At 33.7% G+C, this 19,521-nt stretch overlaps 1 protein-coding gene across 7 annotated transcripts in view; it reads left to right on the top strand.

Annotated features, from left to right (window-relative positions):
• The window catches only part of LRFN5 (leucine rich repeat and fibronectin type III domain containing 5), a 380,753-nt gene that overhangs the window by 100,557 nt on the left and 260,675 nt on the right, over positions 1-19,521 (top strand). For 2 of the 7 annotated variants that reach the window (XM_074235992.1, XM_074235990.1), the window contains exon 1: positions 9,834-18,878. The exons of 3 other annotated variants lie outside the window; for them this stretch is intronic. The gene's annotated coding sequence lies outside the window, so the exon portion shown is untranslated. Of the gene's footprint in view, positions 1-9,833; positions 19,022-19,521 lie in introns of those variants that run through there. 2 more of the 7 variants (XM_074235989.1, XM_074235998.1) reach the window with 2 other exon arrangements.

The raw sequence follows: 19,521 nt of genomic DNA, 5'->3' as shown, positions 1-19,521 counted from the left end.
TCCTAATCCCAAAACTAAACTAAACTAATCTTCAGAAGTATGGGATTGATTTTTGACATGTTTTCAAAATCCTGGATTTTGGTTTATCAATTATTTGCTAAACTATCTTGTGTTATAAGTTTTGATAATGAGAATCTAGGCCACTAGCTAGAATATAAATACATCCTTGATCTCAATCTGGCATTTAAAAATTTAAGATAAAAACGGGAAATGGCTAACCTGTAGCAGAGGTTAAACCCTTCAGTATTGAGTTGCTCTGAATTGTTGAAGTATTATTATTTTAAACATCAAATATTAAAATTTTTTATTTTGACTTTTTAGATGGAATTTTTTCTTAACTGTATCATATACAAATTTACTTTTTGAACATAATTTAACTTTTTCATTTACTTATTTTGACTATTAGTTCTAGAACTTTCAATCTCTTTATCTGTTGATGAAATTGACATAATTTTAAATATCTTTTCTTCTACTACTCATCATTTGTAGTTCTATCACTGTTCTAAAATATAATATTGCTTTTAAGTAATGTTGAGCTATTTAGGGCTGTTTACATTGATGCCAAGTCATTTCAATGTGCTGTATTTTGAATTCCTTTGTCTGCTCTATATGATTTTTTTGGCTTGTTTCCTTCTTTGCTATCAGCCTACAGTGAGATATCACTGTTCTTTTTTAGTACCATTTATTTTTTTTAATAACTCTTCTCTTTCTTTTTTTGTTTTCATGTCAATAGTGAGTAGGACTAGATATAGACCTGAGAATCTCTTACCTAAAATTTCCTGATTGTTGATTATTATGCTCAGGATAGGTGAAATTTGCCAGGTATATTAGTTGTTTCTTAATAAGGGTGCTTTTTCACTCTGAAAGTTTGGATGATAAAAAAGCCATTGGGAAAGAAAAGAAAAGTTGTTATATTTGTCATATTTATGGTTAACTTCATTAATTTGTTTGATCACATGAAACTGTCATTGAGTTTATTTAAATGTATAATCTAGAAATTTGAAGTTTTATTAACTCTTCTTCCTAGAAATTTCTGTCTCTCCAAATGAAAAGTCTTAGATATTAGATTTTTCAGAACTGGTTTTTATTGTGGAAATAACCCTTACCACCATGGTATTTTGAATGACACTCAATAAACATTTATTAAATGTTTGTTTGCAGGAACTAGTTTGAACCAATTCTTGAACTGATTAGCAATCAGGAAGTTCTATAAACTAGGGTATCGTTTCCCCCCCCCCCCCACCAATTGAATACACTTAAAAAAGTAATAGAGAATATGTATGCCTTGACAGATCAAAGCATGTTTTGTGTACATTTTTTTTTAGGAAAGCTAGTCATTAAATATTTACTGCCTGGTACCTACTATGTGTCACACACTGTACTAAGCACAGTGTTTTCTCTGTCTTCTCACAATTTCTCTCAAGTCTTCAAGAGTAACAGATTTTTTGTAATATCAATTAAGTGCTCAATTAATTCATAAGCTCCTCAAAGATAATTAAACTGTAATAGTTCAAGTCTTCATTGCTTCTTAAAGTTTCAGTAACTATATATGTATATATAATTTCCATGCATAATTTGTTAAAATTATTGTTGTAGACTTGTTAGAAAATCAAAATCAAATTTAAAAAATGAGAATATAATCATGTAATAAAATAGTTCAAATCAGCCTTATTCAAAATAAATAAAAAAATAAGAACTATATAGACATCAACACTAACAAACTTTGATACTAAATTTAACTCATATAAAGTGACTAAAGAAGATACAACCAAACATGACACCCAAGGAAAATATCAGTTTAGAATAGAAATTCTTTTGTAAAATATTGTAAAGGTATATACCCTAACAGATTCCACTGAAAAAGTGAAGAAGATAAGGTTCTTTTCACAACTGTGGATAGAGGGAGAATTCATAACCAAAATATAGATGAGATTACAAAAATAAAACAGTCAAATTTGACCACAGAAAACTAAAACATTTTTACATTAATAAAATAAATGAAAGAATTAGAAAAAATAAAGGTGTGAAAAATATTCATAAAAATATCACTCACAGGACTTCACACTTTGAAAAATATCACAAAAGAACAATTCTTCAAAGATATGTGATCAAAGAAAGATTTCAAAAGGATTACAAAGATCACATGCAAACATGCTATAAATAACTTATAGAAAGAAAAGAAAAAATTGAAAACAAATTGGACACTTTACCTTCCAAACTGCAAATTGTAAAAGGTGATAAGAGAACAATAAGAATTGGAAAAGGTCTAGGAATATAAGTATATTCAACATGCTGTTGCTGACTCTGTGTCCAATCATTAATTCAGAACTTTGCAAAAAAATTGACTAATTATTTAATCTGATTCTTGACTCTATTATTAGACATTTATCCCTAATAGGTCGAAGATGGAAATAAAATTCTGATATATGCCAAAATATTTTTAGCATTCATTCTATGTGCTATCAGAGAACTTAGAAACATTGTGAAATGGCTCTCAAACAAAAAGCTATATACAAGAATGCATTTCAATATTTTGGGGATTTAAGTAATGACAAATTTAATAAATTTAGAAAATATATAGACCAATGGAGTGACAAAATAAAATGGCAGTATAAACTGTAGTTCAACAATGTAAATATTTTTGTTCTTCTTGTAGTCATTTTAGCCATGTTTTACTCTTTGTGTGTCTATTTGAGTTTCTTGGCAGAGATACTGGAATGGTTTGCCATTTCCTTCTCCAGCTCATTTTACAAATGAGGAACTGATGTCAACAGGAATAAATGACCTGCCCAAATTCACACAGTCACACAGTTATTAAGTGTCTGAGACCAGATTTGAACTCACAAAGAGAATCTTTCTGACTGGAGGCCTAACATCTATCTGCTGTACTACTTAGCTACCCCAAGGTAAATATAAAGATTCATAAATATAAGCTGAATTCTTAATCTGAAAATTAGTGAAAGTCTCAGGTGATAGACAATGAAATACATATTTTTCAAGGCATAGAGATAAGGGCTGGTAAAGACAAATTATTTTATATCTTAACATATAAAGCTATTTGATCTATTTTTCCTTAATTGATTTAGGGTAAGACAGGGGAAGGGCAAAATGACTAAGATGTAATGACAAAAGAACTCAATAAATGTATTTTAAAATGTATATTGGGTGAAAAATATGAACAAATTGTCTTAAAAACAGCAAGGAATGAACTTTCAGAAAGCTTTCTATAGTATATAATTAAGCCAGATTATCTGGGGAACTTTTAAGATGAAAATAGAAATAGAAAAAAAAAGTAAAAAATAGAAAAAATTCATCAAAATTTCAAAAACAAAATTTTTCATACACAAGAGTAGACATTATTATTATTATTATTATTATTATTATTTTATGTTTTTGCTAGGCGATGGAGTTAAGTGGCTTGCCTAAGGCCACACAGCTAGGTAATTATTAAGTGTCTGAGACTGGATTTGAACCCAGGTACTCCTGACTCCAGGGCCGTTGCTTTATCTACTGCGCCACCTAGCTGCCCCTAACATTAGTATTATTAATCAACATTTATTAATTTCTTCTATATGCCAGGTATTCTGTTTAATCCTGAAGATACAAGTACAAAGAATCAAACAAAACCTATTTGCAAGGAGTTTATTGTTTTACATTCATTTTTAAATTTCGAGTTCCATATTCTCTCTATTTGTCTAGTCCCTCCCCTTTGAGAAGACAAATAAAATGTTACTCATATGAAGTCATACAAAGCATATTTCTATTTTAGACATGTTGCCAAAAAACCCAAGAAAAATAAAATGGAAAAAATACTCAGTATTCATTACTTCTTTTTTTTTTAAGTTTTTTTTTTGCAAGGCAGAGGGGGTTAAGTGGCTTGCCCAAGGCCACACAGCTAGGTAATTATTAAGTGTCTGAGACCAGATTTGAACCCGGGTACTCCTGACTCCAGGGCTGGTGCTTTATCTACTGCGCCACCTAGCCGCCCCTCATTACTTCTTTCTATGGAAATGGATGAGATTTTTCATCATGAGTCCTTTGAAATTATTGTGGATCATTTATTTTATTGATCAGAGTAGAAGAGTTTAAATTCTAATGAATAAGTTTATATATGTATGTATATATATTATATATATATATATAATATATATAAACATATACAGTATAGATATAAGTTGAATACAAAGATTTGAATGCAAAGTAATTAAATGCCAGATAGTATGAGAGGGGATCACTAGCAATTGATGGGATAAAAACATTTATTTGCTGTGTCTTGCTGGATATGTTCAACAGGGCAGAGTAAATCATCATAAAAGGTGTATAACTATGAAAGGGGACATAGAATTATAACTCAGCATTATTACTGAGAAGGGGAAAGAGGGAAATCAAGGCTTTGTCTTATGACATGGACTTGGGGAAAACCAGCAGAAGTGACTTTTAGGCTTGACCCAGGCTGCTACACTCTGGGACCTATGTCTATCTATGGCTTTCCTTCTCTATAGCTATGACTTGACATCAGAGTTAATTAGCTTGTGTGAATAAGACTCATTTAACATTCAAATGAAATTTATAGTTCCTTTATCAGAATATTGTGTTTAAAGTCATTAAACAAAATACTTAAGGTCAGGAAGGAAAGCAATTGTATTAAAATAAAGTTGTAAAATTTTTTTTTAAGTCATGAATCCTCATGGATCTTGAACCTGTTGTGCTCCAAGCTGAAGCAAGGAGAGCTGTCACTTAATACGGATGTATCTAGAAATAGTGAGCTAGGTGATGTCATAGTCCATAATGAAATATGCAGGAATATATCCTTGATCCTACAATATTTAACAATTTTTAATCAATGAAAGAGAAGGAATGCTGAAGAAAGAAAAGGGATACTCAGCAGATTTGTAGATAATATTAAATTAGGTCAAATAAGTAACAAGTTGAATCACTTGTTAAAAGAGTTTATCAAGTGTTCATTATGGCAATTATTGTTCTAGGTGCTGGGAATACATAGACAAATTATTAAATAGCTCTTATTATTAAGGTGTTTACATTATATTAGGGGAGATATTGAATTACAGAGATGGTTTCAAAGAAGGAAGAAAAATGGTACCCAAATGAAACCTAAAAGTGGTTTAAAAAAAACTCTAAACAAGTTTTTTTTTTTTAAATCAGTTTCACAAGTACAAACATGGAAGGCTTAGTTTGACTATAGTTTCCATTAAAAAGATATGGAACTTAAAAAAATTATAAAAATATGACTATATAGTATGAAAGCTCAAAGAAGTTAAATGCTTACCAGGTAACATTATGAAAGGCACAATGTCCAGTTGTATCTTAAAAAAAGCAATATTGTGATCTTAATAATCAACAAGTAGCACTGTTTCAATAAATAAAAAATAAGCAAGAGGAATATATAAGAAACTCTTGACTGTTATATTGTTTTTAAGAAACATGTCAAAATAAAAAATTTGTATGTGTAATAATAAAGAATAATAAATGTGTACATATATGTGTGCATGCATATATTTATATAGCTTTTTGAAAGTTCATTCCTTGCTGTTTTTAAGACAATTTGTTCTTATTCCTCACCCAATTATGTATGGGTTTGTGCATGCAAATGTATGTGCACACATAATATATAGGTGTACTAGACACAAACCCCAAACATGTAACACACATGTTTAACACACAATACATACACGTACACAAACGTACATGTGCAAGTAAACATATGTGTCTGTGACTGAAACCTGTAGGGAATCTTAAATAAAGAAATTCCTTTTACCAATCCTAGTTAGATACTTTTTTTGCAAAGTGTAGTTCTAGAGAATTATATTGAGGACTGGGAGATTAAATCACTTGACTCCTGTTAGCAGGAGGATATGAAATCAGGTATGTCTGACTCCAAGACTAGATCTTCATCCAGTAGCTAATGTGTTATTTTCTGCAATATATAGATGATAGATTGATAGAATCCATATGGCTATGTAGTTTACATAAATATAAGCATATAATTTAACAAGATTTAACAAAGTTTCTCTATTTGTCTACTCGATCTTTTATTGATATTTTGTGTTTATTCATTTCTACTCACTAACCTACTCCCAAATTTCACTGATTAAATCTTCTTCCTTATATATAGCATATTCCTTTTATATACTTATATATATTTATTAAATATATTATTTAAATATAATTTTGCTTAATTCATCAAAAAAATCAACATATTTGTTTGCACATTTGCAAATGCTGTCTTACTCTGAATCTCCAGCATCAATATTTTTTTTTGCCAAGAGATGGGAATTGTATTTCATTATCTATATATTTAAAACCATGGTTTTGATTAGTTTTAAAGTATTTTTTATGATCTCTTAATTTTATTTTTAATTCTCATTTTGTACAAATTTTTTTTTACATTAATAAAATATTCTTGTTCAAGAGCAAACAAAATACCCCTCCCCCCATGAATATAGACTTCCTTGGGCGATAAAGTAAAGGGGAGAGGAAAAAAATTAAAATTAAAAAAAGAATAATAGTAATAATTGTAAGTATGGCCAGGTGGCGCAATGGATGAAGCACCAGCCCTGGAGCCACGAGCACCCGAGCCCACAAACAGCCCTGTAGACCCAACAATCACCCAGCCATGTGACAGGCAAGCCACCCGATCCTCACTGCCCTGCAAAAACCTAAAAGAAGAAAAAAAAAAAAAGACCCAAAATAAAATTAAATAGTAATAATAGTGGGGGGTGGCTGAGTGGCAGACAGAGCATTGGCCCTTGAGTCAGGAGCACCTGGGTCCAAATCTGACCTCAGACACCCAAAGGTCACCCTGCTATGTGGCCCCAGGCAGTCCACCCAGCCCCATTTGCCCTGCACCCTCCCCCAAATAATAATAATAAAACATGTGCTTCAGTCTTTGTTCCAACACCAACAACTCTGTCATGGGTGGATCACATTTTTTATGATAAGTCCATCACAAAAGTTACTTCCATATTTTTCTAACATTGCCATTGCTGATCGCAACTCCCTCCTTTCTTATTTCTCCACTACCATGTACTATATTTTCTCTCTCCTTTCACTGTGACTCTGCTGTAGGGTTGCTGAGTGGCTCAGCAGACAGATCCCTGGTCCTGGGGCCAAGAAGCCCTGAGCCCCCATACCACCCCTTAGGCCTAGCATCCACCTGGCCCTATGGTCCAGGACAGGCCATCCAATCCCAGCCCCTTGCAAGAAGTGAAAAAGAAAATGTGTTATAACTGACCACTCTCCCCCCATGGTCTATCCTCTCCTCCATGACTCATATCCCCCCCTTCCCCCTGTCCCCCCTCTCTCCTTCTTACTCCAGATGTCTATACCCCATTGAGTATATATGCTGTTTCCTCTCCTAGCCACCTCTGATGAGAGCAAAGGTTCCCTCATTCCCCCTTGCCTCCCCCTTCCATATCATTGTAATAGCTCACTGTAATAATAAAAAAAACTTATATGAAATATCTTGGCCTATTCCCCTTCTCCTTTTTCTTTCTCTCATTACATTTCCCTTTTTTCTATTGACTCCATTTTTACACCATATTTTATTTTTGAATTCAGCTTTCTCCTGTGCTTCAACTATAAAAACTCCCTCTACCTGCTCTATTAACTGAGGAGATTCATATGAGTATTATCAGTGTCATTTTTCTATGTAGGAATACATGCTGTTCATCATCATTAAGTCCCTCATATTTTCCCCTCTCCTCCAATCTCCATGCTTCACCTGAGTCCTGTATCTGAAGATCAAACCTTCTGTTGAGCTCTGGCCATTTTGACAGGAACATTTGAAATTCCCCTGGTTCATTGAAAGTCCATCTTTTTCCCTGCAAGAGGACATTCAGTCTTGCTGGGTAGTTCATTCTTGGCTGCATTCTAAGCTCTTTTGCCTTCCGGTATATTCTATTCCAAGCCCTATGAGCTTCCAATGTAGTTGGTGCTAAGTCCTGTGTGATCCTGACTGCAGCTCCATGATATTTGAATTGTGTCCTTCTGGCTGCTTGTAATATTTTCTCTTTGACTTGGGAGTTCTGGAACTTGGCTATAATATTCCTAGGGGTTGTTTTTTTTGGGTTCCCTTTCTTGGGGGGATTGGTGAATTCTCTCCATTTCTATTTTGCCCTCTGCTTGTAGAATATCAGGGCAATTTTCCTGTAGTAATTCTTTGAAAATGATGTCAAGGCTCTTTTCCTGATCATGACTTTCAGGTATTCCAACAATTTTTAAATTATCTTTCCTAAGTCTTTTTTCCATATCAGTTGTTTTTTCAATGAGATCTTTCACATTTTCTTCTAATTTTTCATTTTTTTTGGTTTTGAAGTATTGATTCCTGATTTCTGGTAAATTCATCAATCTCCCTGAATTCTATTCTTTGTCTGAAAGATTTGTTCTCCTCAGAGAGTTTTCTTAGCTCTTTTTCCATCTGGCCAATTTTGCTTTTTAAAGTATTCTTCTCCTCAATAACTTTTTGAACTGTTTTATCCATTTGACCTAAGCTGGTTTTTAGCATGCTATTTTCTTCAGCATTTTTTTGGTTTCCTTTGACTAAGCTGCTGACTTCATTTTCATGTTTTTCCTACATCTCTCTCCTTTCTTTTCCCAGTTTTTCTTCCAACTCCTTCATTTGATTTTCAAAGTCTTTTTTGAGCTCTGTCATAGCCTGAACCCAATTTCTGTTTTTCTTGGAGTCTTTAGATGCAAGAGCTTGTACCTCCTCATCTTCAGACTGAGTATTTTGATCCTTCTTGGGCTCATTTGCAAAATATTTCTCAATGGTCTTCCTCTTATTTCTCTGCTTGCTCATTTTCCCAGCCTGAGCCTGGTTTTGGGGTGCTTCCTGAGCACTCCCACAAGGGTCTCAGTGTGTGAGGCTCTGTCCTTCCTCCTGGTCTGTGAATGACCATATGCGTGCCCCCTCTGCCACAGGGCTGAGGTGTGGGGGGCCCTGCTGTTCTATGGGGGGGCCTAGACTGCTATCAGGATCTGGATGTGGTCAGAGCCCCAGAGTCCTGTTCCAGGGGCAGAGGACAGAGCTCTGCAGTCTCTCTTCAATCCCCTCCCTCAGCTCATGCCCTGGAGGCTTCTGCTTATGGGCTCTGCCTGTTTCTGTTTCCTGGATCAGGGCTGGGGAAAGACCAAGCAGCTAGCTGTGTGCCCTGAGGGCTGGGTTCCACGTGCATGCTCTGGCAGTGGTCCCCCGCTGTTCCCCCATTTTGTGCCCAGTGCTCCCTGGGGTGCAGCTCAGGAGACTCCTCCACTGCTGTGAGCCACGGCTCCCAGTGCCCTGGGGCTGCATCTGGGTGGCTGAAGTTCTTTCCTTCTGGCAGGCCACCCCTCCGACCCCGGGGAGCAGAGTCTTTCTGATATGTTCCAGGTTACCTTCAGTAGGAAAACTGCCTCATTGGGTCCCTTTGTGGGTTCTGCCTCTCAAAATTTTAGTTAGAGTCCTTAGTTTCACCTTTTATCAGAGAGCACCTATTGATCCCTTCTTGTCGCCATCTTGGCTCCGCCCCCAGTTTTAAAGTATTTTAAGATTGTTTTCCTTCCTCTTAACCTTTTTATCATCATATACATTGTAATTGATTACCTCATTTCATAAGCATATTACCATATTTTCTGAATCTTTTATCTTCATGATTTATTATGTGTCATAATATTGCATTACATTAATATACTGCCAATTTATTTAGTTAATCTCCAATCAATGGATACTTATTTTATTTCCAGGTCTTTGTTACAATAGAAAGTGTTATTATGAATATTCTTGAACATATAGTTATTTTCTCTTTGCCTTTAACTTCCTTATAAGATATGCTTAATAGTTGTATTACTGGGATAAAGGTTTAATCATTTTTTGGGTAAATTTTCAAATTGTTTTACCAAATGATTGAACAAATTTCCAGTTTCACATTTCTTATAATTTGCTATTGTTATCTTTGTTCATGTCAACAGATGCAGGGAAAGTCTTTGACAAAAGTACAGTACTCTTTTTTAAATTAATTTTTATTAAAGATATTATTTGAGTTTTACAATTTTTCCCCCATCTTACTCCCCCCCCCCCACCGGAAAGCAATCTATCAGTCTTTACTTTGTTTCCATGTTTTACCTTGATCCAAATTGGGTGTGATGAGAGAAAAATCATATCCTTAGAGAAGAGACATGAAGTCTAAGAGGTAACAAGATCAGACAATAAGATATCTGTGTTTTTCTAAATTGAAGGGAATAGTCCTTGAACTTTGTTCAAACTCTACATCTCCTTATCTGGATACAGATGACACTCTCCTTTGCAGACAGCCCAAAATTGTTCCTGATTGTTGCACTGATGGAATGATCAAGTCCTTCAAGGTTGATCATCACTCCCATGTTGCTGTTAGGGTATACAGTGTTTTTCTGGTTCTGCTCAGCTCACTCAGCATCGGTTCATGCAAATCCCTCCAGGCTTCCCTGAAATCACATCCCTCCTGGTTTCTAATAGAATAGTGTTCCATGACATACATATACCACAGTTTGCTAAGCCATTCCCCAATTGAAGGACATTTACTTGATTTCCAATTCTTTGCCACCACAAACAGGGCTGCTATAAATATTTTTGTACAAGTAATATTTTTACCCTTTTTCATCATCTCTTCAGGATATAGACCCAGTAGTGGTATTGCTGGGTCAAAGGATATGCACATTTTCGTTGCCCTTTGGGCATAGTTCCAAATAGCTCTCCAGAAGGGTTGGATGAGTTCACAGCTCCACCAACAGTGTAATAGTGTCCCAGATTTCCCACAACCCTTCCAGCAATGATCATTATCCTTTCTGGTCATATTGGCCCGATCTGAGAGATGTGAGGTGGTACCTCAGAGAAGCTTTAATTTGCATTTCTCTAATAATTTATGATTTAGAGCATTTTTTCATATGGCTATGAATTGCTTTGATATCCTCATCTATTTATTGCCTTTGCATATTCTTTGACCATCAGTACCCCTTTCTGATAAAAAAAAAATCCTACATTGTATAGGCATGACGGGATTTAAAAATAGTATTAAAAATCTATCTAAAATCAAACAAAAGTATCATTTGCAATAGGGATAATCTAGTTTTCTTTCCATTAAATAAGAAATGAGTTAAGGATGACTACTCTTCTCCCTTTTATTTGATATAGTACAGAAAATTTTAGCATTAGGAATAAGACATAAGAAAGGTATTAAGGGAATAAAGACAAGTAAAGTGGAGCTAAAATCATTCCTGCTTGCTACTCTTATGATGATTTACTTGGAAATTTACAAGAAATAAGCAAAGAAGCTAATTGTGAAAATTAGCAACATTAGTAAAATTCAAAGTTATAAAATAAATTCTCAAAAATCATATTATTTCTATATAAAATAAGAAAACACAAGAAGTAATGAAAGGGAAATCTCATTTTGAACAGCTACAAAATGCAAAAAACTCCAATAAGAAGCCTGAGGATCAGCTTCCTAAAGAACCCAAAAGCCTTAGATAGATTCAATTAAGATTAAATGACAATATCACCAAAATTAATTTATACTTTTTAATGCTATGGTAATTAAATTGTGAAGGGGATACTTCAGAGCTTAGAAAATTAAAATAATTTTTTTTGAAAAACAAAAGATCTAGAATATATTATAAAGTAGTAGTCATCATCAAAAACTTCTGGTATTTGTTAAATAATAGAAAGATCGATAATGAAACAACCTAGACAAGGGATATTCAAATGCAGTAGAACTCCATAAATGAGACTTTGGGGAAAATGGAAAACAAGTTATCTAGGGGAAAACTACTTTCCTTGCTAAAAACTGCTAGGAAAACTGAAAGCAATTTGGCAGAGATTAAGCTTAGATCAGCATTTTACATCACACTTCCCAATGAATTCTAAATGAATATATGACTTCATTGTTGTATGACTGTGAAAGCTGGATTAGCATCATGCACAGAAACTGAATTGATTCCATTTGAATTGTTTTAGGAAGGTTCTAAAGATAACTTGCTAAGATAAGGTACCATATACTAAGGTTCTTTTTTTAGTTGTTTTTTGCAAAACAATGGGGTTAAGTGTCTTGCCCAAGGTCACACAACTAGGTAATTATTAAGTGTCTGAAGCTAGATTTGAACACAAGTCCTTCTGACTCCAGGAGCAGTTCTCTATCCATTGTGCCACCTAGCTGCTCTTACTAAGGTCCTTTCTTAAACTAAACTGCTAAACATTCAAATTCTATTGCAAAGAATGAAATTCCAAAGGGTTGATCATGCACGTTGTTTGAATACCACATTTTATCCTTGCCTAAAATTCTAATTTTATGGAGAATTCACACAAGGCAAGTGCTCACATGATGGTCAGAAGAATCAATATAAGGACTCTCATTTGGACTTTATTGGATGACTTTGGAAACAGTGGCAAAAGATGCTAGCTTGGTACCACTGCATCAAAGAAGGTACTGTGCTCTATAAGCCAAAAAGAATTGAAGTAACTCAAATGAAATGTAAATGAAGTAGCTCAAATGAAATGAGTAAATTTAGAGAATCCACTCTAAATGTTCACATGTACTATTTGTGCCTGATTTGTGGTAGTGCTTTCTTAACTTGTATTGATCAGAACAATCATGGTTGGACACATTTTAACTTGACTAACATAGTGATGACGTTTTGGTCCTCTTTGAGAACAAAGGACAGCAACTGTAGAAGAGAAATACATGGGGTGGTTAGATGGCACAGTGAATAGAGCTCTGACCCTGGAACCAGGAGTACCTGATTTCAAATCTGGCCTCAGACACTTAATAATTATCTAGCTTTGTGAACTTGGACAAGTCACTTAATCCCATTACCTTGCAACCCCCCCCCCCCCCCACCAAAAGAAGAGAAATCCATCAAATGTATACCTTTCACAGTTGTGAATAGGAGATGTATTCTCTTTTTTTGTTGTTTTTTAACCTAAAAAAGCTCCCCAGGATCAGATGGATTTATATCTGGAAGGGGTGGAAAGAACTTTGAACTCAAAATTAAAAAAAAAATGAATGCTAAAAGTTAATTTCTGCAAATAATGTGAAAAATTAATTATTAAAAAAAGAAAAACTGGAAAGAATTCAAACCTCATAAAAATACTCCAAATTACTACTACTAAGAAAAAGCCACATAAAAACAACTCTGAAGTTTTATATCACACCTTATAAATTGACAAGAATGGCAAAAGAACCTCAACAGTCAATGTTAGAGGGATTATGGTAAGATAGGCATTATAATACATTGTTAGTTCTCTAGTGAAATGGCACAATCATTTTGGGGAGCAATTTGGAATTGTCTGAATAAAATGTCATAAGTGACTAAGTTGTTCATTTCCAGATACCCTATTATTAGGTTTATATCCCCAGAAAGTCATTTTTAATAAAGTAATATTTATTTTATATTACTTAAAATATTTATTTGATCCCAAGAAATCATCTAAAAAAACTACTAGAAATAATTAACAACTTTAGCAATGTCGCAGGATATAAAATAAACCCTCATAAATCCTCAGCATTTCTATATATGACTAGCAAGATACAGCAGGAAGAGTTAGAAAGAGAAATCGCATTCAAAGTAACTATAGACAATATAAAATATTTGGGAGTCTCCCTGCTAAGGCAGACTCAGAAACTTTTTGAAAACAATTACAAAACATTCTTCACACAAATAAAATCACATTTAAATAACTGGGCAAATATCAATTGCTCTATAATAAAAATGACAATTCTACCAAAATCAAACTACTTATTTAGTGCCCTACCAATCAAAATTCCAAAAAAATTACTTTAATGAGTTAGAAAAAATTATAAGTAAATTCATATGGAGAAATTTCCAGGAATTTAATGAAAGAAAAGGGAAAAAGAAGGTGGCTTAATTCTACCAGATCTAAAATTATATTATAAAGCATCAGTCATCAAAACTATCTGGTATTGCCTAAGAAATAGAGTGGTGGATCAGTGGAATAGACTGGGTGCAATAGCAGGAAATGATTATAGTAATCTGCTGCTTGATAAACCCAAAGAGTCCAGCTATTGGGATAAAAACTCTTTAGTAAAAACTGTTGGGAAAATTGGAAGGTAGTATGGCAGAAACTTGGATTAGACCACACCTCACATCCTATACCAAGAGAAGATCAAAATGGATACAGGATTTAGACATAAAAAAAATATTATAAGCAAACTAGGAGATCAGGGAATAGTTTACCTGTCAAATCTATGGAAAGGGAAGCAGTTCATGACCAAGGAAGAGATGGAAAATCAGTGAAAACAAACTAGATAATTTTGATTACATTAAATTAAAAAGCTTTTGCACAGACAAAACCACTGTAAGGAAGATCAAAAGAAATGTAATAAATTGGTTAACAATCAGGGGGAGGCTAGGTGGCAAAGGGAGCAGCTAGGTGGCATAGTGGATAAAGCACCGGCCCTGGAGTCAGGAGTACCTGGGTTCAAATCTGGTCTCAGACACTTAATAATTACCTAGCTGTGTGGCCTTAGGCAAGCCACTTAACCCCCTTTGCCTTACAAAAAAAAATTGGTTAACAATCTTTACAACTAGTATTTTTGACAAAGGACTCATTTCTAAAATATACAGAGTTCTGAGAATTTTTTAAGAAATAAGCCATTCCCCAATTGACAAATGGTGAAAAGATATGCAAAGGCAATTTACAGATGAGGAAATCAAAGCAATCCATAGTCATATGAAAAATTCCTCTAAATCACTACTTATTAGAGAAATGCAAATTAAAACATCTCTGAGGTATCACCTCACACCTCTCAGACTGGCCAATATCACCAGAAAGGACAATGATCAATGTTGGAAGGCATGTGGGAAATCTGGGGCACTGATACATTGTTAGTGGAGCTGTGAGCTCATCCAACCTTTCTGGAGAGCAATTTGGAATTATGCCCAAAGGGCAACAAAAATGTGCATACTCTTTGATCCAGCAATGCTACTACCGGGTCTGTACCTTGAAAAGGTACTATGAAAAGTCAGTTTTACTTGAAAAGGTATTATGAAAAAGGGTAACAACATCATTTGTACAAAAATATTCATAACAACTCTGTTTGTGGTGCCAAAGAATTGGAAATTGAGTGAATGTCCATCAATTGGGGAATGGTTTGATAAACTGTGGTATATGTTTGTGATGGAACACTATTGTTCCATTAGAAACCAGGAGGGATGGGAATTCAGGGAAGCCTGGAAGGATTTGCATGAACTGATGCTGAGAGAGATGAGCAGAACCAGAAGAGCACTGTACATTCTAACAGCAACATGGGGGTGATAATCAAGTTTAATGGACCTGCTCATTCCATCAGTGCCACAATCAGGCACAATTTTGGTATATCTGCAATGGAGAATACCATCTGTATCCAGAGAAAGAATTGTGGAGTTTGAACAAAGACCAAAGACCATTACCTCTAATTTAAAAAAAAAGGCCCATTATATTATTATGCTATTTTTCTATTTCTTATACTTTATTTTTTCCTTAAGGATATGATTTCTTTCTCATCACATTCAACTTAGATCAATGTATACCATGGAAACAATGTAAAGACTAACAGATTTGCCTTCTGTGGGGGGCAGGGAGTGAGATTAGGGGAAAATTGTAAAATTCAAAGTAAATACATTTTAAAATATTTAATTGAAGCATCATTTTTATAGATGTTAAGAATTAGAAACAAAGTGGATGACAATTGAATTTTGAATAGCTAAACAAGTTGTGGTACATGAGTGTAATAGAATACTACTATGCTATAAGAAATTATGTGTGTGATAAATATCTGATGAAAGATCTATATGAAATGATGCAGTTAAGTAAATAAAGCCAAGAAAGCAACATACATAGTAAATAAAAACAAAGTGAAAAAAAATCAAAAAACCAAAAGAAAATATAACAAAAATATAATGATCAAGTAAGATTCATATGAAGAGATAAAATAAGAAAAACCCAATCTATTTCCTGTTGGAAGTGGGATGTTCACTTATGTTACACTTTGCACAGTTTTCAGACTTTTTAAATGTATCATTCAAGTGATTTTTTTTTCTTCCTAAAAATAAGAAAACATCTGTTATATAGGATAGTTCTTTGGAAAGGATGAAGGAAGACTGTTTGGGATCTATGTAGATGTAAGACAGAGAAAATATCATAAAATTTTATTTTTAAAAACAAAAATAAAGTGTACTATTAATAGCAAGTTGCATGTAATATGAATGACAGATCGTCCTAAAGAATTAAATAAAAAGGAATTAAAAAAGTATCAAGATACTTTATACATACCCAGTGTGTACAAGGCATGCTTTCAATCTTGTAATATTATACTACAGTTTAAAAATAATTCCAATATTTTCTATTATTAATGTTAATGTAGCCATTACTCCACTCTACTACAATTTGTAACTAATGAAATTCACTATGTGACTTGAAACATTTTGGGATTGTAATTTGATTTGATCTTTTTTTATCCACGTGAAAATGTTTATGCTAGTGAGTTGTTAAAACCATCATGTAAAGGAAAATGCCTACAGTTACACCTGAAGAGTGATATCTTGTATCTCCATCAGGTATAGTTAATTTTTGGTATATATTTCTGTAATAGTAGAGAAGATGACTTTATGAAAGTAATATTTGGATCCTCTTGACTCCCATTACCATTTTCTTTCCTTTTAAGCAAAAATACTGCCTATAAGACTATGAGCCTGGCACATAGTTCTTTGAGTAATGTGATATTATAAATTTTAAATTTGCTGTTTCTGACCTCAGAGCTAAGAAATTGCTTTTTTTCACCTTGCTTTGTGAGAGGTTAATCTGAAATTTCAGGCACAAATCTGATAGAAATTTATTCCTATTACAGTTGTGTCTCACTCTTTTTTTTCAGTAAAAGCTTCTGATCAGTGAATTTCTTATGACATGTTCAATTCCATTTATTGTTCAGTCATTTTAGTCATATCTAAGTCTTCATGAACTGATTTTCTTGGCAAAGATACTGGAGTGGTTTGTTATTTATGTTCATTTTATAGATGAGGAAACTGAGGCAAACTGCATCAAGTGACTTAAGATCACATGGGTCACATAAGGTCACAGAGCTAGCAAGAGTCTGAGAACAAATTTGAACTTCTCTCCTTGACTCTAGTTCCAGTTCTCTATTCATTGCACTACCTAGCTCCTCCACTCTATATTCTTAAACTCACAGTGATGGAATTGTGGTGTGAGATAATTTTTGTACTAAAAATCAACTATTTCCTAATTGTTGCACTACCAAAGTTTAATCAGTAATGCTTAAGAATAGCAGTTTAAAGTATGACCTCCATTTAAGGTAAACCTTATTCCATTATCTGACATCATGAGTAATGTGGAAATGATTATAATTGAAACAATAAGAGGGAACTAATTGCTTTAGATTTCCTTTGGCAAATACTGAGACTGTCTATGAGATAAATTTGGAAACCTGTAGAGATGAAATAAGCAACCCAATATGAAGACCTTTTGTAAAAACAAAATATTTTTTCTAATTCTTTTGAATGTATTTGTAATTATTGTTAAATATTTATATATATTAAGATTTTTTCTTATAAAAAGAAAAGTATTCTTAGCCCATATCCTACATAGTGCTTTAAAACCTAAAATAAATTTTTATGTCTTTCCAAAATTTTCTTTTTTTTGTAGGTTGGACAACCATAGTTGCATCATATTCCTCATAGGATGCTTATGTATTACTTGTTATGCCCAGGTTTTGAAACCTAAAGGACTAATAAAAGTCCATAGCCCTTAGTCAAGAAGAGCTAGAATGAATTACATTCATTGAGGTTTCCTTTTGGTTGATCTTATATGAAGAACTAGTTTTGAGAATGTGTTTATTTGCATTGACTGTTAATGCTATTTACCTGGATAGAGACCTGGAGAAGTACTCCTATAAATGTACATAAATTACTAAGATTTGAATATCTTTGCTAAGTTTTTGCATTTAATGTATTACCAATTTCAACATCAGAAACTATAGATAGTGTTACTATATCTTTAAGAGACTTTGGAATCTTGAATAATGGCAGTTTAAATTCCAGCCCCCCAAAATTAATGGCTAGTGTGTATGTGAGTTTTGATCTAGGGAAAGTCTCTGAGGAGACAGTTTTGATTTTGTTTTTTTATCTATCATCTAAAGAGACTGAGTTTAACTACCATTTGGAAGATATTTTTAACAGCGATGACTTGGAACAAACTGAAGATAAAAAGAACTTATTCTCTGAGAGATCTTAGTTTATTTAGCCTTTATATTATGGATAAGAAGTGCATTCATATCTATGGCTATTACAGTGGTTCTGTGTTTCCTGACTCTGGCTATAACTAAAATATGAAAGAGGATTTATTATTTTAGTGATTACCATGTTAATATATTTCAGTTATTAATTTTAATTTTTATATAAGCCTAGGTGATGAGATTTTGCTAGAAAGAGAGAGAGATGAGTTGGGAAAAAAGATTTCTCTAATTTAATACACAGCTAGCATATAGTAAATTGAGGTGGGGGCTTGAGACTGATTAATAAAAGAGAATGTAATTCCAATTTATTAATTTTTTTTCAAATATCCAAATGTACCCCTAGATTACCTTAGAATTTTGGATGATGAAAATGGTAATGGTAATGATCAAGTAGCAGCTAAGTTTTTTTTAACTACTTGTCTTATTTATTCACTTTCTACAGATCCTGAACTGGCATTTGTGCATGCCAGCATGCATATGACCTAAAATATTTGGTTTGGCAGCTAGACTCTAATGAGATTGACTATGTGAACAGGGCTCCCTAGGAGGATAGCTGGAGAGCAGTGGCAAGGGAGAACAGAATGAAATACTTCAATTATCCAGGTGACCTGAAATTGCTCTCTGGTATTTTGTAGAGGACTAATGGATGGTATGGAGTGATTTACATCAGTGAGATATGATTGGAATCCCACAGATCCAAAGGAGTTTGATGGTTGAGCCCAGTAATTAAGAGAGGGAACAAGTGGGTAAGAATACAACTTAATTTGATTTCCACTGGATACTACTAATTGAAGCTGAAAAGCAGCCTGATGGATTAACAGTAGTAAAATTTAATGAGTTTGATCCAATTGAATATGTACCAGAAGACCAAGGACAAATTAATGGATTTTGTAAAGGCCCAGTAGGAGGTAGTCCATTGACCCTTGGCACTAGGGGTGGAGATAGTATCAGATCCAGAACCTAATTCACTCTTGTCATCTTGAAAAATTTAAGTTATGAGAGATTAGTTTTGGAAGGAGGTAACATTACAGTGTGAATGTCAAGTCCTTAAAAGACTCTTCCTGCTCATCATGTTAGATCCCACTTTTCCCAGATACTAAAAATGTGTTTTCCTTAGAGATAGTAAATTAGAAGTTATTAAGGAATACTGTGGTGGAATGGGGGACTGCTTAGAAGGAGATTCCTATCCTCTGAACATGCACAGAATGATTTTCCTGTTGCCTCTATTTGGCGATCCTGCTTCTGA

Source organism: Macrotis lagotis, chromosome 4 (genome assembly GCF_037893015.1).
Source record: "Macrotis lagotis isolate mMagLag1 chromosome 4, bilby.v1.9.chrom.fasta, whole genome shotgun sequence".
Lineage (NCBI taxonomy): Eukaryota > Metazoa > Chordata > Mammalia > Peramelemorphia > Peramelidae > Macrotis > Macrotis lagotis.
This window is presented reverse-complemented; position numbering and strand designations above follow the sequence as displayed.